Source organism: Anomaloglossus baeobatrachus, chromosome 5 (assembly GCF_048569485.1).
Source record: "Anomaloglossus baeobatrachus isolate aAnoBae1 chromosome 5, aAnoBae1.hap1, whole genome shotgun sequence".
Lineage (NCBI taxonomy): Eukaryota > Metazoa > Chordata > Amphibia > Anura > Aromobatidae > Anomaloglossus > Anomaloglossus baeobatrachus.
This window is the reverse complement of record NC_134357.1, coordinates 153,598,627-153,621,630: the sequence shown is the minus strand read 5'-3', so window position 1 is coordinate 153,621,630 and position 23,004 is coordinate 153,598,627. Positions and strand designations below refer to the sequence as shown.

The 23,004-nt window shown below is 45.3% G+C and overlaps 1 pseudogene; it reads right to left on the bottom strand.

The window, feature by feature from the left end:
* Positions 1–19,271: 19,271 nt before the first annotated feature.
* On the bottom strand, positions 19,272–20,340 carry LOC142312692 (KRAB-A domain-containing protein 2-like; annotated as a pseudogene).
* Positions 20,341–23,004: the final 2,664 nt, after the last annotated feature.

Genomic DNA, 23,004 nt, shown 5'->3' with positions numbered 1-23,004 from the left:
GGCGTCACGGACAATCTCCCTTAACAAAACCCCTTTTACTGTGGAGCCTGGGATCACAGACCGGGTCACGCCACCGTGATACCCACAGAAGTGACTCTGTGGCCCGTATCTGAGTACCCCTGGTCCCCGGGCGACACAGAAGGGGTTCCACACACTTACACAGGGCCCTGGGGCTTGCCTCACTCTCGGGAGGCCACTACAACTGACTGCACCCGCCATCAGCCCCAGGCACCCCTTAATCTGCAGTGGCTGTCACCCTGACTGCAATACCGAGAGTGGCGTCGCGAAAATCCTAAAGAGAAGGTTCCCAACCTGTAACCAGACTGTTCCTCCACGTGGAGTCCCTGAAGGTAATGCACCGACACAACACCTGTGGGGCTTCACATCTTCACACTCCAGTACAGTGCAATACAGTACAATGGCATTACGGCAAGTACCGGACAGATACTGTCATGTGACCGGAGCATGTGACCGGAGCTTGCTGTGATGCCATTGTACAGTATTAACACTGTACTGGAGTGTGCCGGAACCGGTAATCCGGTGAAATGCTGGATGTGTGAAACGGCCCTTATAGATCAGGATGCGGCTGCCTGATCCTGCAGCGCGTGTTAGCAAAAATGGCTCGGCATGTCACCTCTGACTCGCATGTGATAGGTTTGCCATCTCTGGCCTATAATCTAAAATGACAAAACTGATAGCACTTCCTAATGGACAAGTGTGAACAGGTGCAAACTGAACATGAAATATACTCTAACAAATATATATCTGCACTCTGAGAAACTAAGTTAAGCAAGCATTGAATATAGGACTTTGGACATGCATTACTGCTATGGGGAAAAAAGAAAAATTGTGACACATTATTATTATTTATAGTTGCTGATCCAGCTGTCAGTTTCACTTTAAATATAATGCCTTGCTAGAAAATTCATTATCAAATATGCTACATCTGTGACAATAGGAGCTGATAAAGAAGCTCATCTTCCATTGTTTCTAGAAGCTCATCTTCCATCTTCCTCTGAGGAACCTGGAGTGGTCACACATTACATGAAAACACTTTAGATTACAATTAGTGCTGTGTAATGCTTATTTTTCCAACAGGGATAATGAACAACTCCTGCGTAATATCCCCTACAATCTTCAATTAATTACTGGCTTACAGCCGTCTAAAGCTGGCTATACACATTCGAGGGTTGTCGGCTGTCAACCAGCTCTTTCGATTCCTCCATGCAGTTGAACAATTGGCTGAACTTTCAGGACTTTTAGCTGGGAGCAGTTGTGCATCATCTGACAGCAGCCATATCTCCCAACTTTTGATGAAAGGAGAGGAAGATAAAGTCTGCTGCACGCGGTGCATGCCAAGGCAAGTTTTGACCATGCCCCTAGCCACACCCATTTGACTGTAAGGATCATTCAGCAGATACTGTGGACTGTTCATTCATAGTCATAGCAGCCAGAATTTTCTTTTTAAGTGTTTTTAAGAGTTTTTACAGTACAGAAAAGATTTTTCCATGCATTTTATTAAGCTCCACATTGAAACCTCTAGAGAAAAAAAAGCACCAAAATCGCAGAGTTCAGCTGCATCTTTTGAAGGAATCACATCCACTTGACAATTAAACACAGCAGAATACTGTATATGTGCAAAAACAAACATGAGAAAAAAATGCAGCATTTACGTTACATGTGAACATGAACTAAATGTCCAAGCAAAGTGGATGTGACATCATGAAAGCTCAGCTCCTGGTACGTCTAAAGACTAGAGTTGAGCGCGGTTTGTGGTTCGTGGTTCTCCAGTTTGCGGTTCGAGTGATTTTGGGGGGTGTTTTAGATAGAACTAGAATTCGAGCTTTTTGCTAAAAGTTCGTTAGCTCGAGATTCGTTCGAGAACAGTTCTATCAGCAAAAAGCCTAGCTAATTACTAGCTGGCTTTTCACTGTAATAATGTGAGTCACTCTGTGATTCACACTATTATCAAATTTCAGCGTATAGTGTGCGGGGGCTGCGCGTTTAGACCACTGCTGCTGGGATAATGGCGATTGCCATTTTTTTTTCTTCCTTCCCTAAGCGCGCATGTAGTGGGGCGGGCCAGCATGTCAGCCAATCCCAGACACACACACGGCTAAGTGTACTTTTTGCCAGAGAAGCAAGGGCATGTGTCATAGGCTGTCCATGTCACATGTCCTTGCATTATAAAAACGGACATTTTCCCCCAGCACGTCATTATCTGCCTTCTGCGTCTGGGTGTCAGTCACCGCTCACGCAGCTCATGTCGCCGATCCTGCTGTGTACGCGATACACACAGCGCTCTACTCATTAGGGACAGAAGTATATTTCAGCCCTTTTAAGAGCTAATTACAGCTGGCTCAGAGCCATAGGTGACAGTCAGGTCAGTGGAAATGCTTTTTGCAGCTTCAGATAACAGTGTCTGTGTACCTAAGCTCAGGGAATCCCTTGCTGCATTTCACCATTAGGAGGGATAGAAAGTGAGGCTTCCTTTCCTCTACACTGACCCACAACCCGGCCACTGTACCCTCCTGCCTTTTTTTGCAAAGCCATTTTAATTGCAGAGTGCTGCCAGTTAGTGGCAACCAAAAAGTGGCTGTTGTACTCCATTATTGTGCCACTTGTGCCAAGCAAGTCCCACCACCTCTGCATTCTCCCCTCCTGCACATTTTTGCAAAGCCATTTTAATTGAGAAGAGTGCTGGCAGTTTTACTAAGCTATTATAATAGCAAACACTGAGGAAACTTAGTGGCATCCTAAAAGTGGCTGTTGTGCTCCATTATTGTCCCACTGGTGCCAAGCAATTTCCAGCACCTCTGCATTACACCCTCCTGCTCATTTTTAATAAGCTATTATAATAGCAAAAAATGCTGAAAGTTAGTGGCATCCAAAAAGTGTCTGTTGTACTCCATTAGTGTCCCACTGGTGCCAAGCAATTTCCAGCACCTCTGCATTGCACCCTCCTGCTCATTTTTAATAGGCTATTATAATAGCAAAAAATGCTGAACGTTAGTGGCATCCAAAAAGTGACTGTTGTACTCCATTTGTGTCCCACTGGTGCCAAGCAATTTACAGCACCTCTGCATTACACCCTCCTACTCATTTTTAATAAGCTATTATAATAGCAAAAAATGCTGAAAGTTAGTGGCATCCAAAAAGTTACTGTTGTACTCCATTTGTGTCCCACTGGTGCCAAGCAATTTACAGCACCTCTGCATTACACCCTCCTACTCATTTTTAATAAGCTATTATAATAACAAAAAATGCTGAAAGTTAGTGGCATCCAAAAAGTGGCTGTTGTACTCCATTTGTGTTCCACTGGTGCCAAGCAATTTCCAGCACCTCTGCATTACACCCTCCTGCTATTTTTTAATAAGCTATTATAATAGCAAAAAATGCTGAAAGTTAGTGGCATCCAAAAAGTGGCTGTTGGACTCCATTTGTGTCCCACTGGTGCCAAGCAATTTCCAGCACCTCTGCGTTACATCATCCTGCTGATTTTTAATAAGCTATTATAATAGAAAAAAATGCTGAAACTTAGTGGCATCCAAAAAGTCGCTGTTGTACTCCATTTGTGTCCCACTGGTGCCAAGCAATTTCCAGCACCTCTGCATTGCACCCTCCCGCTCATTTTTAATAAGCTATTATAATAGCAAAAAATGCTGAAAGTTAGTGGCATCCAAAAAGTGGCTGTTGTACCCAATTAGTGTGCCACTGGTGCCAAGCAATTTCCAGCACCTCTGCATTGCACCCTCCTGCTCATTTTTAATAAGCTATTATAATAGAAAAAAATGCTGAAAGTTAGTGGCATCCAAAAAGTGACTGTTGTACTCCATTTGTGTCCCACTGGTGCCAAGCAATTTACAGCACCTCTGCATTACACCCTCCTGCTCATTTTTAATAAGCTATTATAATAACAAAAAATGCTGAAAGTTAGTGGCATCCAAAAAGTGGCTGTTGTACTCCATTTGTGTTCCACTGGTGCCAAGCAATTTCCAGCACCTCTGCATTACACCCTCCTGCTATTTTTTAATAAGCTATTATAATAGCAAAAAATGCTGAAAGTTAGTGGCATCCAAAAAGTGGCTGTTGGACTCCATTTGTGTCCCACTGGTGCCAAGCAATTTCCAGCACCTCTGTATTACACCTTCCTGCTATTTTTTAATAAGCTATTATAATAGCAAAAAATGCTGAAAGTTAGTGGCATCCAAAAAGTGGCTGTTGGACTCCATTTGTGCCCCACTGGTGCCAAGCAATTTCCAGCACCTCTGCGTTACATCCTCCTGCTGATTTTTAATAAGCTATTATAATAGAAAAAAATGCTGAAACTTAGTGGCATCCAAAAAGTCGCTGTTGTACTCCATTTGTGTCCCACTGGTGCCAAGCAATTTCCAGCACCTCTGCATTGCACCCTCCTGCTCATTTTTAATAAGCTATTATAATAGAAAAAAATGCTGAAACTTAGTGGCATCCAAAAAGTGGCTGTTGTACTCCATTTGTGCCCCACTGGTGCCAAGCAATTTCCAGCACCTCTGCGTTACATCCTCCTGCTGATTTTTAATAAGCTATTATAATAGAAAAAAATGCTGAAACTTAGTGGCATCCAAAAAGTGGCTGTTGTACTCCATTTGTGTCCCACTGGTGCCAAGCTATTTCCAGCACCTCTGCATTGCACCCTCCTGCTCATTTTTAATAAGGTATTATAATAGCAAAAAATGCTGAAAGTTAGTGGCATCCAAAAAGTGGCTGTTGTACTCCATTTGGGTCCCACTGGTGCCAAGCTATTTCCAGCACCTCTGCATTGCACCCTCCTGCTCATTTTTAATAAGGTATTATAATAGCAAAAAATGCTGAAAGTTAGTGGCATCCAAAAAGTGGCTGTTGGACTCCATTTGTGTCCCACTGGTGCCAAGCAATTTCCAGCACCTCTGCATTACACCCTCCTGCTCACTTTGCTACGCAAATTTTATAGCAAACTCAGGGAATTCCTTGCTGCATTTCATCATTAGGAGGGATAGAAAGTGAGGCTTCTTTTACTGTCCTGGTACCCACAGAACACGGCAACTGTACCCACCTGCCCCCTTTTGCCACGCTATTTAATTTGCCCAAAGAGCTGACTCTTTTTCTGCCATCCTAAAATTGTCTGGAATACTAAGTTAGTGTTCCTTTGCTGCCAAGCAAGGTACAACATATGTGCATTCTACACACCTTCCATTTCTGGAACGCAATTATTAACTGCAGGTAGTCCAGCCAATCTTTGATGAAGGTGCAGGTGTGGATATAATGTTGCCTTCATCCAATGGTGGTTCTCTCGATGTCTGACAGCTCAACAATACCATCTGTTTCCACTTCCAAAACAAGTGACGACCTGCCAATCACACTCCCGCTTACAGGTAACGGGGTGGAAGTTCAGTGTGAAAAAGCATGTGTGACTGCTATCCCCACAGTCACAGAGGATGAAGAGCACGCAGATGCACTTGATGGGGCAGGCGGTGGTTGCACAGCCCCGCTAGGCTGCATTGTAGCACAGTGAAATTCCCATTGCGACTTATGCTTCATTTTAAAACCTGCTTTACACGTTGCAATTTCGCATACGATATCGTATGCGATTTACAACGCCCCCATCGTATGTGTGGCACGTTCAATTTGTTGAACGTGCCGCACAAACGATTAACCCCCATCACACGTACTTACCTTCCATACGACCTCGATGTGGGCAGCGAACGTCCACTTCCTGGAGTGGTAGGGACGTTCGGCGTCACATCGACGTCACGCGGCAGCCGGCCAATAGAAGCGGAGGGGCGGAGGTGAGCGGGACGTAAACATCCCACCCACCTCCTTCCTTTCGCATTGTGGGCCGGGAGCAGCAGGACATAGGTAAGATCTGTTCATCGTTCCCGGGGTGTCACACACTGCAATGTGTGCTACCCCGGGTACGATGAACAATCTGACGTGCAATTCTAGAGAAAGGCACAATGTGTATGCGATGAACGTTTTAACGTTCAATCGCAAGTACCTGTCACACACTGCAATGTACCTTACAATGCCGGATGTGCGTCACTTACGACGTGACCCCGCCGACACATTGTAAGATACATTGCAGCATGTAAAGCGGGCTTAAGTCTTGTACTTGGTGGGCTCCCCAGTATGCAGCAAAACCACGCAACAGGAAAAGCACTCTAGGCAATTGGGTTGATAAATGATTGTTTAACTTTCCCAAAACAAACAATAAGAACCATGCATAAAATTGAAATAATAGAACAATCTTTTCAGTTGCCTACTACCTGCTAATCCCTCTGCATAGCAGAAGTAATTGTGTGTTTGTGTGTGTGTGTGTGTGTGTGTGCGAACACGAATTACCAGTGACGCATCACAAGAGCTTCAAAGTTATGTACCTAAACATAGACAAAACACCCCCCCCTGAATACCCTTGTTAGCTGAAGCCTCACAGATAAGGCAGATGATAACAGTGTGAATGCAAACCACACAGCTCTGCAACACAGTCATGGAAATCCTGAAAAGCAACAGTCAATGCAAACATGTGTCACTGTCCCCCTATGATTTAAACTGTACGCGACAATTTCACAGTGCAGAGGCAGCAAGTCTCATTGTCTATATAGTCGGCCTACCCAGATCAGATACAGTTAGGTCCAGAAATATTTGGACAGTGACACAATTTTCGCGAGTTGGGCTCTGCATGCCACCACATTGGATTTGAAATGAAACCTCTCTAACAGAATTCAAGTGCAGATTGTAACGTTTAATTTGAAGGTTTAAACAAAAATATCTGATAGAAATTGTAGGAATTGTACACATTTCTTTACAAACACTCCACATTTTAGGAGGTCAAAAGTAATTGGACAAATAAACCAAACCCAAACAAAATATTTTTATTTTCAATATTTTGTTGCGAATCCTTTGGAGGCAATCACTGCCTTAAGTCTGGAACCCATGGACATTACCAAACGCTGGGTTTCCTCCTTCTTAATGCTTTGCCAGGCCTTTACAGCCGCAGCCTTCAGGTCTTGCTTGTTTGTGGGTCTTTCCGTCTTAAGTCTGGATTTGAGCAAGTGAAATGCATGCTCAATTGGGTTAAGATCTGGTGATTGACTTAGCCATTGCAGAATGTTCCACTTTTTTGCACTCATGAACTCCTGGGTAGCTTTGGCTGTATGTTTGGGGTCATTGTCCATCTGTACTATGAAGCGCCGTCCGATCAACTTTGCGGCATTTGGCTGAATCTGGGCTGAAAGTATATCCTGGTACACTTCAGAATTCATCCGGCTACTCTTGTCTGCTGTTATGTCATCAATAAACACAAGTGACCCAGTGCCATTGAAAGCCATGCATGCCCATGCCATCACGTTGCCTCCACCATGTTTTACAGAGGATGTGGTGTGCCTTGGATCATGTGCCATTCCCTTTCTTCTCCAAACTTTTTTCTTCCCATCATTCTGGTACAGGTTGATCTTTGTCTCATCTGTCCATAGAATACTTTTCCAGAACTGAGCTGGCTTCATGAGGTGTTTTTCAGCAAATTTAACTCTGGCCTGTCTAGTTTTGGAATTGATGAATGGTTTGCCTCTAGATGTGAACCCTTTGTATTTACTTTCATGGAGTCTTCTCTTTACTGTTGACTTAGAGACAGATACACCTACTTCACTGAGAGTGTTCTGAACTTCAGTTGATGTTGTGAACGGGTTCTTCTTCACCAAAGAAAGTATGCGGCGATCATCCACCACTGTTGTCATCCGTGGACGCCCAGGCCTTTTTGAGTTCCCAAGCTCACCAGTCAATTCCTTTTTTCTCAGAATGTACCCAACTGTTGATTTTGCTACTCCAAGCATGTCTGCTATCTCTCTGATGGATTTTTTCTTTTTTTTCAGCCTCAGGATGTTCTGCTTCACCTCAATTGAGAGTTCCTTAGACCGCATGTTGTCTGGTCACAGCAACAGCTTCCAAATGCAAAACCACACACCTGTAATCAACCCCAGACATTTTAACTACTTCATTGATTACAGGTTAACGAGGGAGACGCCTTCAGAGTTGATTGCAGCCCTTAGAGTCCCTTGTCCAATTACTTTTGGTCCCTTGAAAAAGAGGAGGCCATGCATTACAGAGCTATGATTCCTAAACCCTTTCTCCGATTTGCATGTGAAAACTCTCATATTGCAGCTGGGAGTGTGCACTTTCAGCCCATATTATATATATAATTGTATTTCTGAACATGTTTTTGTAAACAGCTAAAATAACAAAACTTGTGTCACTGTCCAAATATTTCTGGACCTAACTGTATGTGTTTTGCTAATAAAACAAAGTGTTGCGTGCACGCATTACTGTCTGGGCACAGCCTTCCGTACCCGGGTACTGTGATGTCCAGTTGCCATAAATACAGACTTTACGCTCCTCTCATGGTAAATAGTATAGACAGCACCGGAAGAATGTTGGTCTGTGGCACAGGATGCTGCTCACTGGCGTTACGGTCCTCCTCACCAAACTCCAACACGACTCCCCTCAGAATTGAACGAAGTTTGCATGCAATGAATGGCAAATAAGCATGTTGCATTGACAGTGGCTAAAGCTGAGCAATACATCCTCAAACTATTAATTCATATCCATGTGACACTTCATGGTGGAAGTACTCAAAGTTGTGAGTTTTTGCCTTCTACTTAGAGATTGTTACAGATTACATGACTTGGGTGATCCTTTGCTATGTCCAAAAAGTCCCAGGCTAGGCAAGGCTTACAGCCCATGTGACCTGCATAGCCAACATGACTTATGCTCAGAGGCAGAGTTGTGGCCGAGGATTCAGTTGTTGACGTGCTTCCAGTACTTTGTCTCTGTCCAGGAAGACACAAACTCGTCGTCAGTAGCATCCTCCTCCACCTCCTCTGCTGACGTCATCGACTGGCTGACTTTGGTTTGACAGTAAGTGGGGTCTCCAACCTCATCATCACCCTGTGTGTTTTCATTCCCCTCATCCTGAGTCCTCCGTGACAACCTCTTCCTGCCCTGACCAAATAGCAAAGTTGTCGTTACAATCAGGTATCTGAGTCTCCTCATCATGTTTTTCATTGTCTCCACCAGGATGATGTACGGTTTGGAAATGAGGGTGTACATTATGCTCAGCACCTTCTTCATCGGGGCCTGGATCCGATTCACAAAGCTTCTGGCCATCTGTGCAGATCATTTCCCCTGTCTCCTGGAACTCGCTGCCTCAACACGTCAGATTATCTGCTACACCCGCAAGCTTCAAACTGAACCTGAAAACTCATCTGTTCAGAAATGACTATAACCTTCAATGACCCCACCACCATGCGGAGCTGCCGCCCAACCTACACCCCACCTACTGTCTCCTCCCCAAAATACTTTACAATGTAATCCCGCAAGGGCTGGGCCCTCTTCCCTCGGTACCAGTCAGTCTATTGTTATTTGTATATGTATTGTGTATGTAACCCCCTTCTCATGTACAGCACCATGGAATCAATGGTGATCTATAAATAAATAATAATAATAATAACTTCTTTGTCTGTACTCACTGCAGCTTTGGAGCAGACCTCTGATTCACAGGCTATAGTGTGACTGAACAGCTCTGCAGACTCAACCATCTTTGTTACCCCATACTCAGCAGGGCTGGTGGAAACTTGTGAGCTGTTAGGAAGCAAGTGCGATTTGGTTGACACCACAGTGGAATGGAGTATTTGTGATATTGAACTTGAGGTGGAGGAGAGGCCACTTTATGGCACACTTGAGATCCATTGAATCAGCTGCTGTTTTAGTGCCTCATCTACATTTGTTAGCGATGGTCGTGTCCATGAAAAAAGGATCATATCTGATTATCCACGGGAAGAAGTGCACCTGTTATTTTGGCTGTTATTTGTTTTTACGAATCGGTGCCGCCGTAAACGCAAGCAACCTGCTGCGGTTCCAGTTGCGCCCAGGCGTCAGCTGCCATTTAGGGCTGTGCCTCGGGTTGTCCAGCTGGCTGCTTTCTCCTCCACGTCTAAGTGTGGAGAGGCGGCTAGTGCGCATGCGTCTGCCGATTTACCCCAGCCGCAGCCTAACTCCAGTGTTTCGCCTACTGAGTATGCTCAGCCTGACTGTGCCATTCCTGAGGCTGTCTTCATTTCGGGATACAGCGCATGCTCATTTGGACTGTGCCTGAGTCATTCTGCGACCTGTGGTTCCACACACTTACACAGGGCCCTGGGTCTTGCCTCACTCTCGGGAGGCTACTACAACTAACTGCACCCAACATCAGCCCCAGGTGTCCCCTTACACTGCAGTGGCGGTCCCCACTGACCGCAATACCGAGAGTGGCGTCACAAAACTACATATAAAGAAGCAACCTACCTGTGACCAGATTGTTCCTCCACGTGGAGTCCCTGAAGGTAACACACCGACACAACACCTGTGGGGCTTCACACTTAGTGCGAAAAGCCTCTTTGCACAGGTACTTGCACTCCGTGCCGGGTCTAAGTCCTGTGTTGTGCCTAGACAGCATGCTGAAGTGGATAGTCTTTTTTCGGAGACAGGTGTGGCCCCTACGCACACGGACAGTGTACCCAATGTCCCCTGTTGTAATACTATTGTATGTTCTGAGGATTTCGATAGCGTTAGGGCAATGACAACCAGAGACGAGTTCTTGGTGCAGAGATATTTATAATACGTAACCAACGATAGGTACACAAATGGAACAAACACAGTAGAACAATAACACAAGAAATACCTTCCCGGATGGGAGCGAAGGGAATTCCCGGGGCCACGCACCGGACTCCCCCAGGGAGACCACCAAGAGCGAACCCCTATACAGGGACTGTCTGGCAATCACCCCGGAAGGCCTAAATGCGCAGCAGCCGGGACACAAGGGGCAATAGGTAAAGTCCAGGACTGTCCGTACGGAATGAAAGTCCAGAGGTTACGAACCGGAAGGAACCGGGCAGAAGTGCTGACCAAAGACGGCAGACGGAGTCCGGGCACAGCTTGATGAAACCGGGTAAAGTCCAGAGTCGGTGTCGGTTGTCTTCAGGAGGATCCAAATGTCAATCAGGAAATAGGAGCAGCAAAGCAGGAGCACACAGCAAGCAGTATACTCAGGCACTGGACTAGGCTTAGAGGCGGCCTTTTAAGCAGCTGGACAGGAAGTAGGGCAACAGAACAGCAAACTCCATGTTAACCGAGGGCAAGCTCTTTCAAAAGAGAACTGGAAATCCCGGAAACCTGACACCTGTGTTGTTAACAGGGAGTTCCTGGGCTGGGTGGGTGTGTGGACCCTGTGACGCTAACAGGGCTCCCACTCTCCAGATCTGAGCGGCGTCTAACTCGTTTCAGGCTACTGTTAGTTTCATAGCCACTCAGCTCTATATCCTCCACCTTCCAGCTGCCAGCCTCTCCTTTTCTATCTGGGAGCACGGTGGACACCGACTGGCGATGGGGATATATACCTTTCTCTTTCTTTTCTTCTTAATTTTTTTATATAGCGGTAACATAGTACAGTGCCTACAAGCAGTATTCAACCCCCTGCAGATTTAGCAGGTTTGATAAGATGCAAATAAGTTAGAGCCTGCAAACTTCAAACAAGAGCAGGATTTATTAACAGATGCATAAATCTTACAAACTAACAAGTTATGTTGCTTAGTTAAATTTTAATAAATTTTCAACATAAAAGTGTGGGTCAATTATTATTCAACCCCTCGGTTTAATATTTTGTGCAATAACCCTTGTTTGCAATTACAGCTAATAATCGTCTTTTATAAGACCTGATCAGGCCGGCACAGGTCTCTGGAGTTATCTTGGCCCACTCCTCCATGCAGATCTTCTCCAAGTTATCTAGGTTCTTTGGGTGTCTCATGTGGACTTTAATCTTGAGCTCCTTCCACAAGTTTTCAATTGGGTTAAGGTCAGGAGACTGACTAGGCCACTGCAACACCTTGATTTTTTCCCTCTTGAACCAGGCCTTGGTTTTCTTGGCTGTGTGTTTTGGGTCGTTGTCTTGTTGGAAGATGAAATGACGACCCATCTTAAGATCCTTGATGGAGGAGCGGAGGTTCTTGGCCAAAATCTCCAGTTAGGCCGTGCTATCATCTTCCCATGGATGCGGACCAGATGGCCAGGCCCCTTGGCTGAGAAACAGCCCCACAGCATGATGCTGCCACCACCATGCTTGACTGTAGGGATGGTATTCTTGGAGTCGTATGCAGTGCCATCCAGTCTCCAAACGTCACGTGTGTGGTTGGCACCAAAGATCTCGATCTTGGTCTCATTAGACCAGAGAACCTTGAACCAGTCTGTCTCAGAGTCCTCCAAGTGATCATGAGCAAACTGTAGACGAGCCTTGACATGACGCTTTGAAAGTAAAGGTACCTTACGGGCTCGTCTGGAACGGAGACCATTGCGGTGGAGAACGTTACTTATGGTATTGACTGAAACCAATGTCCCCACTGCCATAAGATCTTCCCGAAACTCCTTCCTTGTTGTCCTTGGGTTAGCCTTGACTCTTCGGACAAGCCTGGCCTCGGCACGGGAGGAAACTTTCAAAGGCTGTCCAGGCCGTGGAAGGCAAACAGTAGTTCCATAAGCCTTCAATTCCGGATGATGCTCCCAACAGTGGAGACAGGTAGGCCCAACTCCTTGGAAAGGGTTTTGTACCTTGCCAGCCTTGTGACCCTCCACGATCTTGTCTCTGATGGCCTTGGAATGCTCCTTTGTCTTTCTCATGTTGACCAAGTATGAGTGCTGTTCACAAGTTTGGGGAGGGTCTTAATTAGTCAGAAAAGGCTGGAAAAAGAGATAATTAATCCAAACATGTGAAGCTCATTGTTCTTTGTGGCTGAAATACTTCTTAATACTTTACGGGAACCAAACAGAATTCTTGTGGTTTGAGGAGTTGAATAATAAATGACCCTCTGAATAAACTTTTCACAATTTAAAAAAAGAAATAACATTCTTTTTTGCTGCAGTGCATTTCACACTTCCAGGCTGATCTACAGTCCAAATGTCACAATGCCAAGTTAATTCCGAATGTGTAAACCTGCTAAATCTGCAGGGGGTTGAATACTACTTGTAGGCACTGTATATACCACCTTATCCAAATCTGCCATTCCCACCATAACACATGTGGTATCTTCAGCAAATGTTACTGTTGCTTAACCACCAAACCCACAGACACAAACTTTTTTCCCCTTTCCAACACACCTGTTCCCCTTTCCACCAGCATCTGTCCTTTTTCAACTCATTCTGTATATGACCAAAAGTGCAACTCTGCAGGGACACCGTACTCAATGCCATCTCAGCACAGCAGGCAGCCCTCGGTCCCTCAGATCTGGACAAGTAAAAGACCATTTCCTCCTATCCATGACAAAGCATTTTGATTCACTCTGTGCAGCACAGGTGTTTAGTGGAAAAGCAAATCTAAGATTACGTACCACCTTCTGCTGATACTCCTGCATACGTGCGTCCCTTTCTATGGCCGGAATTACTTTGCAAAATTTTGTGTTGTACCGGGGATCTAACAGTGTGGCAACCCAGTAGTCAGCATTACTTCGAATTCGTACAATCCGAGGGTCATGTTGTAGGTAGTCCAGCAAGAAGGCACTCATGTGTCTTGTGCATCCAAGAGGACCAAGTCCTTGCTGTGTTGGTGGCGGAGAGGTGAAAATCGTGCCTCCTTCCTCTGCCCTCTCCCCCCAACCTCGCACAACCGAAATGTGAGCAAGCTCTCACTCATCTGCTGAGTCTTCCATGACCATCGCCAGTTCGTCCTCCATTTCTTTATGGGCTCCTGTACCTTCCTCAACAGTTTTGCTGATTCTATGCGCCCTTGTTAATCCCTCTCCCCCACCGTCCCATGACTGCCGCCTAGGTGCCGCTGACCGTCTGGACCTTGTAGATCTTGTTATCCCTTCTGCATATGACTCCTCCTGTACTTCCTCCCCTTCCTCTTGTCCCAACACCTGACTCCGAATAATGCTTACAGTGTGCTCCATCATGTAAATGACAAGAATTGTCACGCTGAGAATGTCATCGCCAGTGCTAAACATCTTCGTTGACATTTGTAAACTGTGTAGAAGGGTGCATAGGTCCTTGATCTGACACCATTCCAGCAGCGTGATCTGCACCACCTCTGGATCAAGTTAGGCTAGGGTATACGTCATAACGTATTTCAGCAGGGCTCTGCGGTACTGCCACAGACCCTGCAACATGTGCAGATTCAAATTCCTGCGTGTCGGAACATCGCATTTCAGGCGTTGACCCGCCAGACCAAAAGACTTCTGGAGCGATGAAAGTTGTTCAGCTGCTGGGTGCAAATGATGGAAGTGCGCACATAGCGAGCGTGCCCGCTGCACAAGGCCATGTAGGCCGGGATGGTGTTTTAAAAAATGCTGGAGAATCATATTCAACACGTGAGCCATACAAGGCACGTGTGTCACATTGCCCTGACGAAGGCCCGCAGCCAGGTTTGCATCATTGCCGCACACGGCTGTTAAGTCACCACATGAGTCCGCTCAATCAATTTGTACTCCGGTCGCCAGGTGACAACGTGTTCCTTTCGTGCATAGTGATGATGATGGGAAAGGAGTCGATGCCAGCGGCGCAGGTGGACGCAGGTTATGCTCACCCACTGGGCTGCGTTACCTTGACAGATACAGAACCACAGGCTGAATGTAGGTAGTGGGTATCTCACAGATGAAGTACCATCATTCAGCTACAACCAATGGGAATACACCAAAACCTTTTTTAAGCTCATACTGTCTGCAGACCACTGCCAGACAAAGCTATGAACCTCTTGTTACTGTTACCCCCAGTTCAGTTTTATGATTCTGTGTGCTTGTTACCTGACTACTTTTCCTGCTTGCTGTTTATGTACCTCGTTAACCGATCCGCATTTCACCTCTGCTTGTTTTCTGATTAAGTCCTGGCCATCCCATTCTGTTCCTCTTCCTCAGTTAATGTTTTGACCCTGCCTGACTACTATTCTCTGGAACTGCAGCCTTCCACAGGTATTGATCAACTTGGGCCCTGTGTAATTCCAAATCACTGTATAGGGGTTAAAGGGTTTCAGGGTTCTGGGGGTCCAGCTTGGTGAGTGGCTTCCCTCTAGCCTATCCTTTACAGCCCGTCTGAGTGTGTCGATCCAGGCAGACATTACTTCGTGCCCTCTGAAAAAGGCCATGTAGGCCGGGATAGTGGTTTAAAAATTGCTGGACAACCAGGTTCAACACATGAGCCATACAAGGCACGTGTGTCACATTGCCCTGAAGAAGGGCCTCAGACTGGTTTGCATCATTGTCGCACCCGGCCTTCCCTGGCTGCTGGTTGAGTGGAGACAACCATTGATGAAACTCGGTCTCACTCTCCAGAGCTTACCGTCCACAACTCCTCAGCGGTGTGACTCACATTTCCCAGACATTTCTAATTAAAGAGTCGACCGCATCATGCTGTTGAGCTCTGCTGCCAGCATAGTAAGGAGGTGTGTGGGATTCCTTGGGCGCAGTTACAAGGAAGGGTGGCCTGACCACACAGGGTTTGGGCCGAGGTGGAGGACCCACACAAGGTTGAGGAGGCAGAAGCAGTGGAGGAACTTGTACATACAGAGGAAGGATTGACACACAACTCGTGGGGACAAAAAGACTTGTACAGCAGACCCTTCTCCATCTCTCACTATAGTTACCCAGTGCCCAGTCAGCAACATGTAATTCCCCTGTCCATGCTTACTGGTCCAAGTATCTGTGGTGAAATGCACCCTGTCACACACAGGCTTTCTCAAGGAATCGGTGATGCTGTGTGTGACCTGCTGTGGTAGCGCGCCTTTCTTGGAGAAGGAGTGGCGAATGGCCATCGGCTCTTGGGGCACTGCAATGGGCATAAGGTCTCAAAAATCCTCGGTCTCAAAAGGGTGTAAAGGCAACCTTTCTGTAGCCAACAAGTTGCAGATGCTGAAACTCAACCTCTTAGGCATCTCATGCCCTTCAAAAAACATGTAAAACACAGTGAGGGGACTCCAACCACAGTCTCCCTCGTTTCCACTAATTGGGCCACACACACCCCACTTGACTGGCATCAGTTGACCCCCCTTTTCAAAATGAAAAAGATGCTTTGCATGAAGCACTCTCAAAAATACGCGTGCCTTTCGCCTCCCCTGGATGACCCAGGGGAAGAAAAGTTCTCTGAGAGCCATGACTTGTTCATCTTGGTTCTTTTAGAAACACAGCAAGGGGACTCCAACCACAGTCTCCCTCGTTTCCACTAATTGGGCCACACACACCCCACTTGACTGGCATCAGTTGACCCCCCTTTTCAAAATGAAAAAGATGCTTTGCATGAAGCACTCTCAAAAATACGTGTGCCTTTCGCCTCCCCTGGATGACCCAGGGGAAGAAAAGTCCTCTGAGAGCCATGACTTGTTCATCTTGGTTCTATTAGAAACACAGCGAGGGGACTCCAACTACAGTCTCCCTCGTTTCCACTAATTGGGCCACACACACCCCACTTGACTGGCATCAGTTGACCCCCCTTTTCAAAATGAAAAAGATGCTTTGCATGAAGCACTCTCAAAAATACGCGTGCCTTTTGCCTCCCCTGGATGACCCAGGGGAAGAAAAGTCCTCTGTGACCCATGAATTCCTCATTTTGGTGAACGTTAGTATGTCCACATTGTCAGTGGACAGACGCATGTGCTTATCTGTCAGCACACCCCCAGCAGCACTGAGGACATGTTCCGAGAGAACGCTGGCTGCGGGACACGACAAGATCCCCAAGGCGTACGTGGTGAGCTCAGGCAATTTATCGAGATTGGAAGCCTAAAATGAGCAGGGCTCAAGTTGCACAGTAATGGCATTGATGTTCCCTTGCATATACTCATATATCTGTGTCTCCTCCTCTTTTTCCTTGTCCAGCTGTTTTGTTTTCGCATTAGTATATGTCCTTGTCCCTTTCCCATGTGTTTGTGTTGTGTTGTGAAGGTTTGTCACCTTTTGGACACCTTTGAGGGTGTTTTCTAGGTGTTTTTATGTGTTTGTGATTGCCTCCCATTGTTTCCTATGGGGTTCGAGTGGTTCGCCGAATTGGTTCGCCGAACCGAACTCGAATGCAACCTCCGTTCGGCGAACCAAGCTCCAGCCGAACCGCGACCGGTTCGCTCATCTCTACTAAAGACAGTGTTCAACTGTGCGGTTTTGGTGTTTTTTTTCTTTAGAAGCTCCAGGATTCATATCTGTAACAAACATGTATCAAATAAGGAGGACAATGCATAAAAAATACCACAAACATGCAATAATCAGAGAAGATTGTCATTGCACTTGTGGTGCGGACACCGGTAGAAAAAAAGGTAGCATTTACACTACGTGTAAAAATGGCCTCAGTGATTCATTTTTAATACATTTGTTATGGGTTTTAATAAAGAAAAATAATAAATTGCACCATTTCTTATTACGACATTTTCCAATCCCATAATCAGATCGCTGTGTTGTTTGGGTTGTGATGATTACAGGGATATCAAATATGTCCACGTTATTTGCTAATTTGTGATGTTTATTATGTTAGAAAAAGTGCAATCAAAATTATATTATTCTAATTTTTTTTATAATTTTTAGTATTTTTATTAGAAGAAAGAAAATTCTCTTTTCCTCTCCCTGTAGAATACATGAGATAGAGATACTGCTCTTTACAATGGAGCTCTACGTCCTTTGGAATCTGTTGTGTAAGACGCAGTATTGTAGGTTCACAGTATAAACTTCTTCCTCTGACATCATAATTCCTTTTGGCTCAATAGCTAGGACAGCCAGGGGCTGCTGGATATATTAAATGTATTTTTTTTTCTAATTTCTTTATAGTAGTTTTATGGTAACAAATGAATCTCTTTTCTTCACCTACAAAAAGATGCAGTATCTATCCACCTATCTATCTATCTATCTATCTATCATGTATCTATCATGTATCTCTCTATCTATATATCTATCATGTATCTATCTATCTATCTATCATGTATCTATCTATCATCTATCTATATATCTATCTATAATGTATCTATCTATCTAGCTGAATAATCTGAGCAGATGAGAATTTCACTTATACACTGAACTGAGTTAATTTATTCACTTCACTGATGGGAGGAGCCAAGACAACAGCTATGAGCAGCAGGACTACAGGAGAGAGCCCTCAAATCGGGACAGTCCCGCAGAATCCAGGATGGTTGGGAGGTATGCAGCAGCTGCTACATGCTGCTGAACCTTGAGCAAGCCCTTTTGACAAACACTGAATTGTGATCTTGCATAGAGTTGGTTCAAAATTCCTCGCACCGTTCCGAGTCGGTAAAAGCCGTATTCTGTCAAATCCATAAAAACTGCTAGCAGATTTCGCGGATCACCGCGTCCCTTGTCTACATCAGGGATAGGAACCCGCACAGTGTCCCACAAAGATGAAGAATGAAATTATTTTTCAGTGTCCATTTTCATTTTCTTGGCCTGTACTTCTAGATTCCTTTTTGATTGTCTCTTAGGGGTACTTCACACACAGCAAGATCGCTACTGAGATCGCTGCTGAGTCACGTTTTTTGTGACGCAGCAGTGACCTCATTAGCGATCTCGCTGTGTGTGACACTGAGCAGCGATCTGGCCCCTGCTGCGAGATCGCTGCTCGTTACACACAGCCCAGGTTCGTTTTTTTTATTGTTGCTCTCCCGCTGATAAGCACACATCGCTGTGTGTGACAGCGAGAGAGCAACAATCCTGAATGTGCAGGGAGCAGGAGCCGGCGTCTGACAGCCTGTGGTAAGCTGTAACCAAGGTAAACATCGGGTAACCAAGGTGGATACCCGATATTTACCTAGGTTACCAGCCTCCGCAGCTCTCACGCTGCCAGTGCCAGCTCCTGCTCCCTGCACATGCAAAGCTAAGCGGTGTGCGCTGGTAACTAAGGTAAACATTGGGTAACCATACCCGATGTTTACCTTAGTTACCAGTGTCCGCAGCTTCCAGATGCCGGCTCCGTGCAAGCGCAGCGTCGCTTGCACGTCGCTGCTGGCTGGGGGCTGGTTACTGGTCGCTGGTGAGATCTGCCTGTTTGACAGCTCACCAGCGACCATGTAGCGACGCAGCAGCGATCCTGACCAGGTCAGATCGCTGGTGGGATCGCTGCTGCGTCGCTAAAATGTGACGGTACCCTTACTGTCTAGTGCATTTGAAGCAAAAAAGGCACCAAATATTGACCCCATAACCTTCCATTTCCTCACCATCATCATCTTGATTAGCGTGTCCACAGATCGCATGAACGTTTCATCCGCACTTTCGGCACGTATGGGCGCCGCTGCTTTCCTTTAAGCACACACATGTGGCAGAAAAAGAGGATTCTTTACCATGCACGTCTTCCCTGTTACTTTGGTTTCCTTCATCATGGATTGAATTCTCACCAGTGGTTTCCGCAGTAACCTCAGTCTCTTCTACAGTGTGGTCTGTTTCTTCTATCTGTATTGATTGGACACTTTCTATTATATTTTCCAGTTCTTCCTCTGTCTGTATACTTTGTAAAATATCTTGGGGTAGGTGAGATGTTGTGAGACCCACTTTAACTTTGCAGCCAAAGAGAGCTTCGTAAGGTGTTCTTAAGTTGGACGAACTGTATTCCCTCACTCCAGCAGTTATTTTTTTCATCTTGCATCCAAGTAGACAGCATATTTTCGATGTCTTGGTTAGCTCTTTCGACATTTCGCTGGCTTTGCAAGTGGCGCGGCTTCCCATGTACAATCCTCCGAGTGGATCAGTATTCCTTCAGGCTGCTGACCACTTTATTCAAAAATTCCCGACCGTTGTCGGACTGTAAAATCGATGGTGCACCAAGCAAACTAAATATGTCTATCAAGTTGTAAGCTACTTCTTCCGCTGTCTTTGTTTTGAGAGGCCTGAGAACCACAAACTTGGTGAGATGATCCTGGTACACCATTATAAACATGTAGTCCTTATCAGGATGGGACTGAAAGTCGATTAGATTCACCTGACAGCGCGAATTGAAATCAGAAAATACCATAGGCTTCACTGCAATGCCTTTCTTTACACCTTTTTGTTTCTTCTGACATAGCTCACAAAGCTGAAGATAAAGTTCAATATCATGACGGGTAATTTTCTTGTATTTGGGTGCAAGCTCTTTCAATATTCTGTCCCATCCTCCATGGCCAATGACCAAATGAGCGTTGTGAATTATATCAAATAGTTCTGAATCTCTCAGGTAAAACTGGATAGCACTGATGCCCTTTTTAACAGGATAAATTAGCTTACTTTTGGTTTCTACTATCATAACATCATAACATTTCAGCAGCCAATAGTCCCATGGTTCCATCTTAGTAGTCATTTTAGCCTTTGCCACATCATTCACTAGCTTTTCGTACGTGGATTCCGTCAGGAAAACACAATTTTAGCAGCATTGGCTCGCATGTCAGTCAGCTCTTTGTCAAACCATTGTCGCATGTCAGAATATCGTGATTCTTGCTCGCACGTTGCTCTCTCTTCTTCCATCTTACATCTTCACACAACACAATATGGGACAGCTTCTGGAGCAGCAGTTCACCCAAAATGGTAAATGGAAGTCTGCTGCTACGGCACAACAAGCACACTACTTCATTCCAGAAACCATACAGGGTTTTTTTGTCCAAAAGTAGTAGGTGGACAAGCAGCAGATGTGTGAAACTGGCTTAGTTGCCCTTAGCAACCAATCAGATTCCACTTTTCAGCCCTTAGCAACCAATCAGATTCCACTTTTCATTCCTCACACACTCGTTGGAAATGAAAGGAGGAATCTGATTGGTTGCTAATGCTAAGGGCAACTGAGCCAGTTTCACAGAACTGCTGCTGCCTGCTCTGTGCACCTACTTTTGGATGCTAAGGGCAACTGAGCCAGTTTCACAGATCTGCTGCTGCCTGCTCTGTGCACCTACTTTTGGATGGACCACCCCTGTAGTATTGTACACTAACTTTATTGAAAATAGACTGTAAAAACAATTCATAATAATAAAAATTATAATAATAATAATCTTTATTTCTATAGCGCTTAAATATTCCGCAGCGCTTTACAATTCAGGAGGATCATATACAAACAAGTAACAGTTATAGAAAATACAATATTTAGAGGGGAAAAAAAAGACAACCCTGCTCATGAGAGCTTACAATCTACAATGAGATATGGGGGGGAAAGGTACAAGAGCTTATTTACAATGACAATCCAGCCATCTCACGGAAATGGGGGATAGATAATGGTTTCCTGGACCAGTTGGCCAGAGCCTTGAGATGCATTTGGGTGCCATGGAGTTTGATGTGGAGTTATGTTGTGAGAAGATGTAGAGGGACTATGTGAATCGAATCTGATTAGGGAGTGTGATAGGCCGCCCTAAAAAGATGCGTCTTTAGGGTGCGTCTGAAGCTGAGTAAGTTGTGATTTCTCCTAACTTCTTGGGGTAGAGCGTTCCAGAGGGTTGGTGCAGCTCAGAAGAAGTCTTGGATCCAGGAGTGGGAGGTTCAAATCAGTGTGGATGTTAGTCGAAAGTTGTTTGCAGAGCATAGAGAACGGGTGGGGTGATAGACAGAAAGGAGGGTGGAGATGTAGGGGGGTGCCGCACTGTGGAGAGCTTTGTGGGTGAAAAAAGCAATTTGAATTGGATCCTATGATATATGGGCAGCCAGTGCAATGACTGGAACAGAGCAGAGGCATCCAAGTAGCGGTTAGCCAGATAGGTGACCCTGGCTGCTGCATTAAGGATGGACTGTAGAGGAGAAAGTCTAGTTAGGGGGAGACCAATTAATAGAGAGTTACAGTAGTCAAGGCGAGAGTGGATCAGGGCCACGGTGAGGGTTTTTGTCGTTTCATTGTGAAAAAGGGTCGGATTCTAGAGATGTTCTTGAGGTGCAAGCGGCAGGTGCGGGCAAGAGATTGTATGTGGGAGGTGAAGGAGAGACCAGTGTCAAGTATAACACCCAGACAGCGGGCTTGCTGCCTAGGAGTTATTGTGGTGCCACACACAGAGAGGGAGATGTCAGGTTTAGGAAGGTTGGGAGATGGAGGGAAAAGAAGAAGTTCAGTTTTTGAAAGGTTAAGTTTCAGATAGAGAGAAGACATGATATTGCAAACTGCAGTCAGGCAGTTGCTTGTGTTCTGTAGTACAGCGGGAGTGAGCTCAGGGGATGAGGTGTATGGCTGTGTGTCATCAGCATAAAGATGGTACTGGAAGCCAAATCTACTGATGGTCATTCCAATTGAGGCAGTGTAGAGGGAGAAAAGAAGAGGGCAGAGGACTGAACCTTGAGGGACCCCAACAGTGAGAGGAAGAGGAGAAGATGTGGAGCCAGCAAATGATACACTGAACGAACGGCCAGAAAGATAGGAAGTGAACCAGGAAAGAACAGTGTCTTTTAGGCCGATAGAATGGAGCATAGAGAGAAGGAGATGGTGGTCAACAGTGTCGAAGGCGGCAGAGAGGTCAAGAAGGATAAATTGAGATTGGTACAAGATATAGGAGGTGAGCGGAAAATGTAAATATATAAGTTATAACAATAGATCACATAAATATATAGGCTCACATGATTAAATAACGATAAATGTCACCACTAAAATGTATTAAAAAATATATTATATATTTACATTTTCCATTCATCCCCTACATCTTGTGGTATCAATTTCACTTTACGAATTGTTTTTACAGTATTTTCAATAAAGTTTTATTTTTAGGCCTTATACTTGTTTGCTCTTGTTGTTTGCAATCATGGGAAAGACTGCTGACTTGACAGATGTCCAGAAGGCGGTCCTTGACACACTTCACAAGGAGGGTAAGCCACAAAAGTTCATTGCTAAAGAAGCTGGCTGTTCACAGAGTGCTATATCCAAGCATATTAATGGGAAGTTGAGTGGAAGGAAAAAGTCTCGTAGAAAAAGGTGCATAAGCAATCAGGATAACCGCAACCTTGATAGGATTGCTAAGAAAAGGCCATTCAAAAATTCGGGGGAGATTCACAAGGAGTGGATTGC